The 14609-nt window shown below is 33.9% G+C and overlaps 1 pseudogene; it reads left to right on the top strand.

Moving 5' to 3' along the window:
* The first annotated feature begins 4358 nt into the window (after window positions 1-4358).
* Window positions 4359-4471, top strand: LOC149843073 (U6 spliceosomal RNA; annotated as a pseudogene).
* Window positions 4472-14609: the final 10138 nt, after the last annotated feature.

The following is a 14609-nucleotide window of genomic DNA, read 5'->3' as shown; positions in this document are numbered from 1 at the left end:
TTGGAGGAGGGAGGAGAGAGGGAGGGGTTGGATGGAGCACCTGTGGGAGTCCGCCATCACTCTGCGAATGGAGAAGTTGTAGGCGATGCCGCTGTAGCCCAACTCCATGGCTTTCACCACCAGCTTGACCCTAGAGCTCTTCTGGTTATTCTTTCCTCCTCTTCCTCCTCTTCCTCCCCCTCCCTCCATCAAGGGAATGTTGAGATCGAAGAAGACCATCTCTGGTTGAGCTAGGGTTTCTGTTGGGCTTCCGATTAGGGTTTTAGAGGGAGGGGATTGGGAGCAAAAGAGAAGAGGGAAGAGGGCATGTAGAGGCAGTTCCGGGTAGAAATGGAGAAGTCTAACCGACTTCCACTTTCTTTAACACTAATCTATGTATACAATGAACCGTGTGTAACCGGATCCGAGTCCAATCGGTTTGGATCTTGAGCTTAAACGAGCCTCTTTACATAGTTATAGACTCAGCTCATTTGTTTATGTACAGGCTCGTTCGTTTAAAGACTCGGGTGCAGACGAGTCTGGTTTAGACCGATGCACCCTATCACAAGAATGGTTGGTCGTTTTTGCTGTTTATTTATAATGTTTTAAAATTTTACTAACTTGTTTGGTAAAAAAAACCTTTTCATTTTCTTTTCCAATAGCAAATTTTTTTGTATTTTAGTAGCCGACTGGTTTTATCATTTATGTAGGCAAAACTTGTTTCTTTTAGCTTTTATGATTCTAAACCTTAGATTATTTGATTTTTTTGGTATAAAATCATAATATATGATTTTGTTATATGTTTTTAATAAATTAAAAAAACTTGACTCGTCCGAGTTATCGAGTTGACTTGTCCGAATTACCGAGTTGCAAACGAGCGATCTGAACCATGTTTTATATATATTATTGTGCAAAGGCGTAGCTGGGGGGGGGGCAGCACTGGGCTGTAGCCCAGTCTTGCCTCCCGAAACAGTTTAATTTTTTTTTTTTTAAAAGCCCAGCCCTGATTCCATATGAAATAGATTTTTATCCATTTTTGTAGCCCAGTCCAGTCCTAGCCCAGCCCTGACTGTAGCAAATAGTTTGATTCTTCCATATGAAATAGATTTTTATTAATAATTGTAGCCCTTTTTTATTTTATCTCAAAAAAAAATTTTTTGGAGGCGCTGCCCCCGAACCCCCGACTATCACACAATTTTTTTTTTTGCTACACCTCTGTTTGCCCCCCCCCCCCCCCACCCACACACACATATGAATCCTAGCTACGCCCCTGTTATTGTGTTACGTATATGTCCCTGCATTTATTTTGACTGCCACAAAAAGACAAGGGCAGAATAAAATTTTTGCATATTTCACTTTAATTACATTCTTAACCTTTTTTTTAATGCAAAGGACAAAAACAACTTTGTTGTTTGTTGATATTACAAGTTCGTGATTGACTTGCATTATTTATATATCTTAAAGAATTTTTATATTTACTTGCATATCGCAGGTTACGACTAGCAGGGGTGGCAAAATCTGACACGACCCGCCAACCCACTTCTTAGGCGGGTTCGGGTTTGACTTAAACGGGTTCATCGAGTAAGCGGGTTGACCCGTTTAATAAACGGGTTAGGCGGGCGGGTCAACCCGTTTACCCAAACCCAACCCGTCAACCCGTTTACTCGACCCACCAACCCGCCAACCCGTTTACCCGACCCGACCAGTTTATTAAATGGGTTAACCGTGTCGTGTCAGGTTACCCGTTTAATAAATGGGTCGGGTTCGTGTTTGCTACAGCCGACCCACTTAATAAATGGGTCAGGTTTGTGTTGAGGTATGCTGACCAACCCGACCCAATTGCCAACCCTAGTTACGAGTAGCATTATTTCTTTTTAAATATTTATAGTTTTGTCCTTAAAAATTAAAATATTACAGTCGAGCCCTTGCTATTATTTTGTGCTAAATTTTCAATTATAATTTTAACAAAAAATTAGACATTTGTTGATTTATTGCATATTTGTAGACAACATACTTGGACTTGCTAAATCACAGGAAAATGGAGTGTCTGATTATGTTCTTTAGATCTGTGATCGGATCTACATCAATCGGTATCATAGCCAAGGATCATCCCTCGATCCCCCCATTCTAATGATCTTGTTAAGTTGGACCTAAACTTGTGCTCATTGAATCCAATCCAAAAAAAAACTTTATCATATCCTACATCCTATCCAAGTCCAAACCTGACCCGAACCCGACTTACCTAAACTAAACATGTCCTAGAGCATAAGCATGTTTGGAGTGGGACACCAAAAGTATTTGGAACATGGAATGATAGAACAAGAGATCCAGATAATTGGTTTACCAACTTCTCCACCTTGGATCAGACTAGCACTGAATATGTTTGATCCAAATCAATACAAAGATTCAACGCACTATAGACAGTTTGGGAGGAACATTCCAGACTTTCAGGCATATATTAGAGTAGGCTCTGTTTGGTCTATAGAGTTTATGAAATAGAGAAGCCATTCTTTTTCGTATTGTGGGCAGCGAAATTTGAGAAAGTGTAAACAAGATTCAGACTTGAGGGCAAGTCCTCTCCAACGGCAAAGCCGGAGCAAAAGATCCGAGTCCATTTAGGATCGTAATGCTTGCAATTTAAGATCAAACAATACTCACTCCATATTTGAAAAAAATTAGGTCTCAAATTTAGGATTTCGCCTTAGACTTTCTGCCAACATTTGGACATGAACATGGACGTTGATTCCTGATGAATTTTGTGTTCAGATCAAACAATGAGCACAAGTTTTGACCTAGGTTCGAAATATCATTAAGATGAGGTTAAAATTTAAAAGCGAGAGGGAAAACTTCAAAATATGAATCCAAATCTTGATTAGTAAATATTGACCATCTATTTAAAGCTAGATTTATACCTTACTAATAGGTCAACTTTAGGGTTGAGTGAACAATTGTCATCCACATATATAAATTTATATTTGCATCCTACGTATTTATATACGAATCTCACTACAGATTTATATGTGGATCAATTTAATTTTGTGCAAAAAAAATTTGCTTTTATCAAAATAAAATTTGCATATGGTTAGCTTATGATAGAGCTCTGTGGCATCTAATTTAGTTAATATTGAAAAAAGAAAAGGATTTCAGATATTGAAATAATTCTTTTCACATTGGTGGTTAGCTTATGATGGAGATCTAGTGTGGGACGCACAAAAGTATTGGACTCCCTTTTGGTATTGATCTTCATGATTTTATCTTATTGACCATGGAGCATGAGAGAGAGAGAGAGTAATTTGGTGGTTTAAATATAACACAAACATTTTGGTTGTTAATAGTTCTTTTGGTAAAAGAGATGAAAAGCTTTAAAATCCATGCCTAAAAGAGAAAGGAAAAGCTCTAAGTAACAAGTACCATTTATGTTGGCTAATCTAGTCCTTTTAGCATTCTCATGTCACAGAAAAGTAGAATATGTAAACTAGTATGAACCCTAATTTTCATAGGATTCTTTGCAAATCTAACCCTGAAGATGCATTTGGTGCTGTCCATTTGCTAGGAATTGACTATTGAATCATCATAATTGGATCAAGAAATGTGATTTTGTATGCTTGAATAGTAATGAAAATTTTGAACCATTGACTTTCAAGCATTAAAAGATCTTCTTATACAACATAATCTGATGATCTCAGAGTCTCTTTCTATAAAACCAAGCATCTAGATTGTGGTAAAATTTTACAAGAAATAAAAAAAAAAACTATGAAATTCTCAGTGCATACCAGTTTACATATTGCAGTTACCCCTCATGCCACTATGGATTTTCTATAATTTTTGTGCAAATAAAGTTGGTATGGGCCTCATGAAAGTATAAAAAAGTGCTTTCTTTTCTAACAATATTCTGTCTTCACAGAAGACACACCTAAGTGGGGACGCTTGAGCAAATTTTAACTAGATTTCTCATGTCATTCTCTCACCTATAGGGAACTTCTGGGGTTTTAGTTCAACAAGTTCATGACCCTTTGGCCAAGTGGCTACCAAGATTCTCTCCATGGTCAAGATTCTTCCTTGTTTGAATTTAAATCCGTATTTGTTCGGTATCCTATGCCACTCTTAAATTAATTAATGGACAACTTCCCTGCATATTTGAATTATAAAGAAAGGGTCTTAAGACTGTTTAGTTGGGATAATTTTTCTTTATGCTCCTGTGCAGTGTAAGTTTGCTTTTGAAGACAAATAGTAGTGGACGACCATTAAGTTTGGTGCAGTTAATTTTATAATGCAGAAGGCATACGAGATAAAAAATGTTACACTCTATGAGGTGCATGTGTTGTTCTTGTGTCCCCTAAACCAATGATTGAACTCATGAGAGAGAGAGAGACTACACTTGGTGCCCTCCTCGAAGATGCTAAAATTGGAATGATACAAAGAAGATTAGCATGCCCCCCCCCCCTCCCGCGCAAGGATGACAAGCACAAATTGAGAAGGGAACCAAGTTAAGGCTATTTAGAGCAAAAAGTTGGCTAGAAGTAAGAAAGTCAACAAGCGTCGACCTGCTAATGATAAAATGCAGGAACCCCATCTAAGAAACAAAAGCAGGGTAGAGGGAACAAGCTACAACGATCGTCGAACTGAATACGCTTGAAAAGGAATTATGATCACCGTGGACAGCCATGCCCCCGAGACACGGGAGGTTGCATGTATTGCAGAAAGATTGGGCACTTCACTAGAGTTTGTCCCAAGAAGGCAGCAGATATGAAGAAACAAACTGTGGGTGAAGGTCAGCAGTAGCAACCCAAACAACCTCAACAGTAGCCACAATGAAAAATGGTGAACCGTGGCTATTTCACCATGATAGATTATGTAGAGAATTAGCAAATAAATACTCTGATAATCTTAGGTTAAGACTTTTTGTTTGTTTCAGTACGTATTTTGTCCAGCAAAAGTTTATCAATGAAATTACGTAAGAATTTTGTCCAACCGAGATTCTTATGATTATGATGCTTATGTTAGCGTATAGGTGAATGACATATCACGCCTACAAAATGATTAGTTCTAACTTATTAGATGGATGACATATCAAGCCTACAGAGGATTAGTTTGGACCATCTAGGTGAATGATACCCCACGCCTACAAATGGTTAGTTTTTTAATGATACATCACGCCTACATAGTTTCATTGCAAATGATTTCATTATGATTGTCTGAGTGAATCTATCATACCTATATAGCATGATTGATGTGGGTATCATGGATATCTGACTAAATTACTTAGGAGGTATGTGCGTGTGTTTCACGCTGAAATGATCGAATCTGATTTGATGTAAGAATTGTGAATGCTTATGAAGATGATGTAATGATCTGAATGTCTTAGAGATATATAAACTTGAATCATGTGTTCATAACTCGAACTACGTAGGAGTTATGTATGTTGAGGTTTAGTTGCTTCATATTATGAAATATGTATGTTCACGTATGCTTAGAACTCATACTTTGGTTACGCATGCTTCAAGGTTCAATTTTCGACATGCAATATTCCTTGTGGCAATGATATGATGCGTAAGATAATATACTTCTGTATGATATGATTGTAATTCCACGTGATCTGAAATATTGAATGCATGGGATAAATGTTTAAGTGAATTATGATTCATGGAACCTTATTTGTGAAAGGTGTGATTTTATGATTTAAGTGTCATATGAAGTGATTGAAATTCTACTAGAGGGGGGGGGGGGTGAATAGTGAAATTTGTTTCAGATCGATAATATAAAAAATAAGACAATTAGGCACAACACAATAAACACAGGATTTATACTGGTTCGGCTGAGTTACTGACCTATATTCAGTCCCCAAGTAAATCACTTGAGCCTTTCACTGTATAATCCGTGTTACGGGATAAATAGTACAACACCCTCTTTCGTAGAGGTCTACTTCTCTCAAAAGAGAAGGGAAACACCCTCTTCCTCAGAGGTCTACTTCTCTCAACAGAGAAGGGAATACAGCAGAAAACAGAAAGTTACAACACTTTCCTATAGAACCTTCAGAATGATATGTAGAGTATGAATGCACGTATGAAGATTTTCTCAGAATGTTCTCTCTTTTGAAAATAGGCAGAATAATCTTTCAGGAGAATAGAATGTTCTTTTTCTCTTTTTCTTCACACACTTAATTTTTTTGTCAGAGAACTTTTTTTGTCTTTTTTTCTTTCTTTTTCTAAGCTATTTTTCAGTGTGTCGAGTAAGAACATTTCTCTTTGAAAGCTCACATATGTATGTTTGAAAAATTATTTTGTCTGTATATATAGATCTTTAAAAATAGTCGTTGCTTTTTGAAATGCTTTGAAATAATTATCCTTTTGTGATGTGAGATGCCAGGTCATCTCAGAAACAACTTTTATGAGAAAAGGTGTGTGTACTATATATTGCTTTTTCAAAGATCGTCATTCTATAGATTAAATAAATGTTAAGTAATAAATGTTTGGTGTATATAAATAATGATAGTTTCTTCAAGTTGTCATTTCTAAATTAAATATTTTGAGGTACAATATACGTTGGTGTATTTATAAATGAGTTTTAATTTGTAATGTGTCATTTCTCAAATAAGTGTTCTGTAGTACATTAAATGTTTGAGTATATTTATATTACAAATCGTCACTTCATTGTTTAAATAATAAATGCTTTATGTAGTACTTATTTTGCAAAAGATCTTTTCTTGAGTAAATACTTTGAAGTACCATAAATGCTTGAGTGAAGAAAGATGTCTTCAAATATAAGTCATCACTTCTTGAGTGAGTGTTTTTGAAATACTTTAAATAAAATAAACATAAATGGTCATTTCTTAAATAAATGTTTTGTTTAACGATAAATGTTTGTGCTATAAAAGTAATATTTATTTTCTCAAATCGTCATTTTTTGAATAAATGCTTGTGTATTATGAACCAATACATCTTTTCACAATTTGTCTTTTCTTACATAAATGTTTATGTATTATGAATCAATTTTTTTTTACGTAAATGTTTGTGTATTATGAACCAATGCATTTTGTCTTTTCTTGCATAAATGCTTTTAAAATCATGAGCTTTTATATTTTGTCAAATTATCTTTTTCATAAATGTTTGTATGAAGTACAATGATTTGTTTCAAAAAGGTATTTTTGAAATACATAACGTTCTTTTTATGAAAGCTTGTCTTTTTGTATATGAATAGCTTGTATGTTTTTAAAGCATATAGTCTAATATGAAATATTACATATGACTCTAAAGAAGAAAAATCTTCATCTTGAAGTAGCCGATCATCTTGGATAGTTTTTAATGCATCTCTTTGGCTCATCAAACTCTTTCTTCAATCCAAGAGTATGATTGCATCAGGATCTTGTACTTGAACATAAAGCCTTCACTATCTTCAAGTGAAAGATCCTTGCATCAAATACATGTTAGATTCATAGCACATCATATCTAGTCATAATATAACATATCCAGTTTCATATATGAAAGCATATCATATTTATCATATCTCATGAAAGCATATCATATTTATCATGTATCATATATATACATCATGAAAGCATATCATGTTTATCATGTATCATCAAAACATAGTTTCTCAACATTCTCTCCCTTTTTTATGATGACAATATATGCTCCCCCTGTCAATAAGCCATATATATTATGACGATTTAATATGATATCAGAAAAATAAAAAAATAGCAATCATAACAAATACCAGAAAAAAAAATAACATAAAAAGTTTGTGTACACTTCATGTGTACGAGATAGAGAGTTAATTGGTGTTCTCCTACATAGGAGAGGTAGGTTTTCTCTCCCCCTTTGTCATTGACAAAAAGGAGGGATCAGAGTAGGGAAGTTTAATATTACAGACCAATAAATAAAAACTCATTCCGAAGAGGACGGAGAATGTAGTTGCTTGAGGATAACATTTTGTTCAGTCTTGAAGGACTAAAAGGCGGCCTGTAATGATGCTTGATTTTCCAAGAGAAGATCCTGTGTTGTTTGGACATCCACGAGAGCAGAGTAGATATCAGATTGGGATGTTTGAGTAGGATCGACGTCATCATATCCTTCATCTTGAGATTGTTGCAGTTGTGATCCTTCTTGCAAGAAAACCGAATCGTTAAAGACAGTGGTAGAATAGCACATGACTTCGTTTTGCAGTGACACATTAATGTGTTGAAGAATGGAGGTGATAAAACAGCCAAAAGGAAGGAGACGAAAGACTCAAAAGTTTATTATGTTTTGTAAGATAATGGATGACCAGTTGATGGGAAATGACAAAAAAATTGCATATAGTAGGAAGGATATCTCATTTGGTACGAATCCCGTGGAAGTTTGCTTGGGAAAAACATTATGAGATAGGATTTGTGAGAGAAGTCTAGAATGCGATTTTAGATTACAGGTGTGCCATGGGAAGTGGGTAGATCTAGTTGAGTGAAGGATTTTTTTAAACACAGTATGATCAATGGGTACTGTGTTGGGTAGGTCAATGCCATAGGAAGGGAGATTCATAATGCGTCCTAAAGAATGAGTATCAAAAGAAATGACTTTTCCATGAATCATGGTGGTGATAGTTGTTTGGTCATGATCCACAGACAGATTGATATAGAATAGTTTAATAAGAGCGGGATAGTATGAAGCATTGTTTGAAGATTCGGAAGTATGGACAAAATCTTGTAGAGAGGTTTCAAGATCAAAGGAGAAAAAATCTTCAAATGAAATCAACCTTCCGGGTTGAATTTGGAGAGAACTTACATAGTTGTAATGTTGTATAAGATCCAAATATCGCAGTTCGGAAGAATCAATGATATCGAAATCATTGAGGTAGGGTTTTGATGAGGAGGCCATTTGAGAATGTAGGGATTTGAAGATAGTGATCGTTAAACTGAAAGAATGTAGGAGTTTTTCTTGGTTGATAAAAAGCGTATGTAGAGTTTTTGAGAACATCTTCTTAAATAGAGGATGTGGAGTAATGTCGTAATATGTAGAGTTGTAGTTTTCAATTAAAGAGGGGCAATTCGTGAATGTGTGATCATGTCAAAAGTTTGGACGAGAGTGAAAAAAATGAGATAAAGGTTAGGTGATCCATGGTTTTGAAACACAAGATGTCAAGAGGAATTATGTCTCGTGTGTGAGGGAGAAAGAAAATGACATAAGTCAAGGATGATCGATAAGAGTGTAGATATTGACATAAAGATAAGTCATGTCATCATGTCATGTTAGATATGAGACATAAAGAAGGATTCAATTTTGGGCGTAAAAGAAGATGTTCAATAATGGCCTAATAAAACAAATAACAAGTTGGAATTTTAAAATACAAGACATGGATTGATACATTTGATTTGAGGCAAAATAAAGAAGATAGGCTAAATACACGTGAGAGATATTTTGAGAAGAAGACAAAAGTGATTAAAGAGTGACATGAGATAAATGACATAAAGAAAAGTCATGATTGACTTATTTTAATATGGATAGCCCTTATAGATAGGTGTGAAAGGAGATAGGACATGGGGTAATCATGTGATGTGTACTTGAAAGAGATGAATGACATAAAGAGTTTGTCATGATTAAAGTGATTTAATATTTATAGCTTATATGAGTATACGTGAATTAGAAAGAGACATATTGTACTTGACATACATTATGTCATTGAATAGTGTGAAGAGAAGGAGTTTAAAAAAATGGCGTGTAAAAATGATGAAACATAAAGTAGAATAAATCAAAAATAGTATTTTGAGAGAGGATACCAAAAATGGTGAGAAAAGCAAAAAAATAATTGGTTTTAAAAGGACACAATGCATGAATGAACCAAAGTGAGTGACATGGGTGACTAAATAGAATACAATAAAATAAACATAAGAGTATAAAATATGGTTAAATAAGAATAAAAAAACCGTGAAGAAAAAGAAGTCAATAGTAAAATTATAGTTTAATATTTGAAAAAAAATGTGAACTCGTGTAGGATGGTTTTACTATATTAGATTTAAGTGAATTTAAACAAGTTAATTACAACTTATAAATCACTTAGTTTACAGATTCCTAATTCTCTTCTAATTTGTATAAAGTCTTCATGTTTTAAAGGTTTAGTGAAAATGTCTGCTAATTGTAGATTGGTGGGTACAAATTCAAGTTTAATTATGTTGTTTAAAACTTGTTCTCTTAAAAAAGTGGTGTCGAATTTGTATGTGCTTTGTACGTGAGTGAAGAATGGGGTTTTTAGATAGATTAATTGCACTAGTATTATCACATAAAATAGTTGAATTTTTTAATGTTAAACCAAAATCTTTTAGAGTTTGTTTCATCCAGATTACTTGAGTACATGCTAGGCTTGCAGCAATATATTCAACTTCAGTAGTTGATAAAGATACACAATTTTGCTTCTTACTGAACCATGAAACTAGTGAGTACCCTAGCAAATGACATGTTCCACTTGTGTTTTTTCTATCAGATTTACTACGAGCAAAATCAGCATCACTGTATGAGATTAAATCAAATATAGATGATTTTGAATAAAATAACTCAAAATCAATAGTTCCTTTTAGACATCTCATTATTCTTTTTACAGCTTTAAGATGTGATTCTTTTGGATTTGATTGAAATCTAGCACACAAGCAAACACTGAACATAATATCTGGACGACTAACAATTAAATATAGTAGTGATCCTATCATACATCTGAATAATTTTGTATCAACAGTCTTATCATCTTCATCTTTGTCCAATGCAGTGGTTGTACTCATAGGTGTATTCTTTGAAGCAGTTGAGTTCATGTTGAACCTCTTTAGAAGTTCATTTGCATATTTTGACTGATTGATGAACACTCCATCCTTGATTTGCTTAATATGCAGTCCAAGAAAGTAGGTGAATTCTCCCATCATACTCATTTCAAATTCTTTCTGCATAGACTTAGAAAAATCTTGACAAAGACCATTATTAGTAGATCCAAAGATGATATCGTCCACATATATTTGAACGATTAAGGTATAAGCATCCACTATTTTTATAAATAAAGTTGAGTTTGCTTTGCCTACAGAAAATCCAGTTTTTAATAAAAAAGTTTTAAGTCTATCGTACCAAGCACGAGGTGCTTGTTTTAATCCATATAAAGCACGTTTTAGTTTGAAAACATGATCAGGAAAATTATTCATTTTCAAAACCTGGAGGTTGTTTTACATATACTTCTTCATTTATAAAACCATTTAGAAAAGCACTTTTAACATTCATTTGATATAATTTAAAATCCATAAAACTTGCATATGCCAAAAACATTCTAATGGATTCAAGTCTAGCAACAGGAGCAAATGTTTCATCAAAGTCAATACCTTCATCCTGATTATATCCTTTTTCCACTAGCCTTGCTTTGTTTCTTACAACATTACCCGATTCATCCTGCTTGCTTCTGAAGATCCATCTCATCCCAATGATTTGATGATCTTTTGGTTTTGGTATAAGATCCCACACATCATTTCTTTGGAACTGGTTAAGTTCTCCAGTCATTGCCAGCATCCAGAACTCATCTATGATGGTTTCATCAATCTTTTTAGGTTCAAGTTGAGAAATGAAAGTCATATTTGCAATACGTTCCAACTGAGCTCTTGTTTGAACCCCCTTGGTTAGGTCTCCCAAAATCTACTTTTGAGGATGATCTCTGATTTCAGCAAATGTTCTTTGATGATCATCTTCATTAAATTCAGTTGTATTATCTAAAAGAAAATATGTACTTTCAAGGTCATCATCATTAGTATTATTATGAACAGATTGACCAATAGATTCATTAAAACTGACATGCATAGATTCTTCATTTGTATTAGTACTCATTGAAAACTCTATATGTTTTACTATGACTTGAATATCTTAGGAATATGCCTTCAACAGATTTAGCATCAAATTTATCAAGGTTATCTTTTGTGTTCAAGATAAAGCATTTACACTCAAAGACTTTAAAGTAGTCTATTCTTGGAGTTCTGTCATAGAATAATTCATAGAGAGTTTTATTCAACAAAGGCCTAATAAGTACTCTATTTGAAATATAGCATGCAGTATTAACAACTTCAGCCTAAAAATATTTAGCAAGATTGTTATGTTGAAGCATAGTTCTGGCAGATTCTTGAAGGGTTCTACTCTTTCTTTCTACTATACCATTTTGAGGTGCAACTCTAGGAAAGGCAAAGTTATGAGAGATACCATGTAGATTATAAAAATTTATAAAAATATCATTATCAAATTCTCCTCCATGGTCACTACGAATTTTTACAATTGTAGAGGAATTTTCATTTTGTAATTTTTTGCATAAATTTTCAAATTCACAAAATATGTCACTTTTATTTTTCAAAAATATTACCCAAGTGAATCTTGAGTAATTATCAACAATTATGAACGCATATCTATTATGATTGAGGCTAGCTACCCTAGAAGGACCAAAAAGATCCAGGTGGAGAAGCTCTAAAGGTCTTTTACTTGACACAACATTTTTTGATTTGAAAGATGATTTTGACAATTTTCCTAATTGACAAGCATCACAAAAATAGTCCTTTTTAAATGGTATTTTAGGTAACTCACGTACCAAGTTATTTTTAACAAGTTTAGAGATGTATTTAAAGTTAACATGTCCCATTCTCATATGCCATAATTTTTGAGTCATTATTTGCTATGAGACAATATTTAGTAATATTATCTAAGTATAATTCATATACATTATTTTTTCTTAGACCTTTTAAAATAATATTTTCGTTTGTGTCCACTATGAGGCATGAATCATGTTTAAAACTAACATTATATCCTATGTCACACATTTGACTGATGCTTAAGAGATTGTGTTTTAAATCTTTAACAAGGAGAACGTCTTTAATAAGAGGTTTATCGCTATTACTAATATTGACAATCCCAATTATTAAACCTTTGTTGTTATCTCCAAAGGTGACGGTTCCTCCTTCTTTATGATGAAGAACAGCAAAAAGATTTGGATGTCTTGTCATATGTTTTGAATATCCACTGTCTAATATCCATCTGTTCTTCTTTTTCAATGCCTGCAACAGATCAAGTGAAAACTCTTTTTGGTACCCAATCGGGTCCCTTTTTGTTAGATTTAGGAACCCATATTCATTTCGATTTGGGTTTATCTATAATCTCAGAGGAGTACATGAACTTAGAATTGAAATTCTAATACCCCTTTTTAGGTTCATCAGAACCTTTGACAAAAATGATCTTTTGATTTGTACAAGAAGGTTTACTAAAATGAGAATACCCAATGCCATTCTTGTAAAAAGAGACTTTTTGAGAGGATAGGAGTTTGTCCAGGTTCTCTTTTCCTTTGCTAAACTTGAAAACCGTTTTCATAAGGTTTTCAGTTTTACTTTTTAATTCTGAAATTTCTACTTGAAGATTTTTAGTCTTGGAGCTAGTAGACAATATTTCAGAAGTAAGCATGAAATTTTCCTTTTTCAACTCAGAATTTTCAATAATGAGTTTTTCATTTTTCTGTGAAAGCTCTAAATTCGCAGACTTTAAAATTTTATTTTTGAGACTCATTTTTCTAGATTCTTCAAATAGTTCTTGAAAAGCATCTAGAAGTTTTTCAAAGAAAAAGTTAGAAGTTTCACTTACAGAGCTTTCTTCTACCATGAAGCACATGATTGCAGTTTCGGCTTCATCATCACTTGACTCTTCATTGGTGAATGGTTCTGAATCATCCCATTGAGCATGAAGAGCCTTTTTCTTGAAGAACCTTTTCTTTGGTTCCTTGAATTTGGATCTTCTTTTTAGAAGAGGACAGTCACGTCTTACGTGACCTGGCTTATTGCATTGATAGCATATAGTGTCTTCTTTAGAATCTTTCTTTTCTTTATGCTTTTTGGACAGCCTGTTCTTTCTCATGAAGCGCTGGAATCTTCGAGTAAGTAGCACAATTTCAGATTCTTTTTCTGAGTCCTCATTCTCAGAAATGGCTGGGAAGGCTAGATTTTTCTTTGGAGGTTGTTCTTCTTTCCTTCTTTCTTTCATATGGACTTCATAGGGCATAAGATTGCCTATTAAGTCATCCAGAGTAAGCTTGGAAAGATCTTGGGCTTCTTCAATAGTTGTGGTCGTTTTCTCCCAGTCAGTTGTAAGAGATCTCAAGATTTTTTTTACCTTATCAGTCTGAGAATAGGTTTCTCCCATAGATTTAAGATCATTGGTGACATTGGTGAATCTGATAAATATCTCTATGATGGATTCATCTCTATTCATTTTGAATAGCTCGTATTTCTGAACTAGAGATGAGATCTTTGCTTCTTTTACTCTGTTAGTTCCTTCATGGATAACCTTTAGAGAATGTTATAAGTAGATTCACAGACTAATATTCTGTTAAACTCATTTTGATCGATGACACAATATAATGCATTCATAGCTTTTGCATTTAGGTTTGCCATCATCTTTTCTTCATCAGACCATGAAGCATAGTCTAAAGTTGGAGATGTGTATGGACATTCTACAATCTTTCATACAGCAAAGTCCATAGACTTGAGGAATATGGTCATTCTGCACTTCCAATATTCATAGTTTGTGCCATTGAAAAAAGGAGAACGAGAGGAGTGCTGACCTTCGATGTCACGAGCATAAGATATTGATGTCATTTTTATACTAGAAGAC

The sequence above is a fragment of the Nuphar pumila genome, chromosome 3 (genome assembly GCF_984573655.1).
Source record: "Nuphar pumila chromosome 3, dmNupPumi1.hap1.1, whole genome shotgun sequence".
Classification (NCBI taxonomy): Eukaryota; Viridiplantae; Streptophyta; class Magnoliopsida; order Nymphaeales; family Nymphaeaceae; genus Nuphar; species Nuphar pumila.
This window is presented reverse-complemented; position numbering and strand designations above follow the sequence as displayed.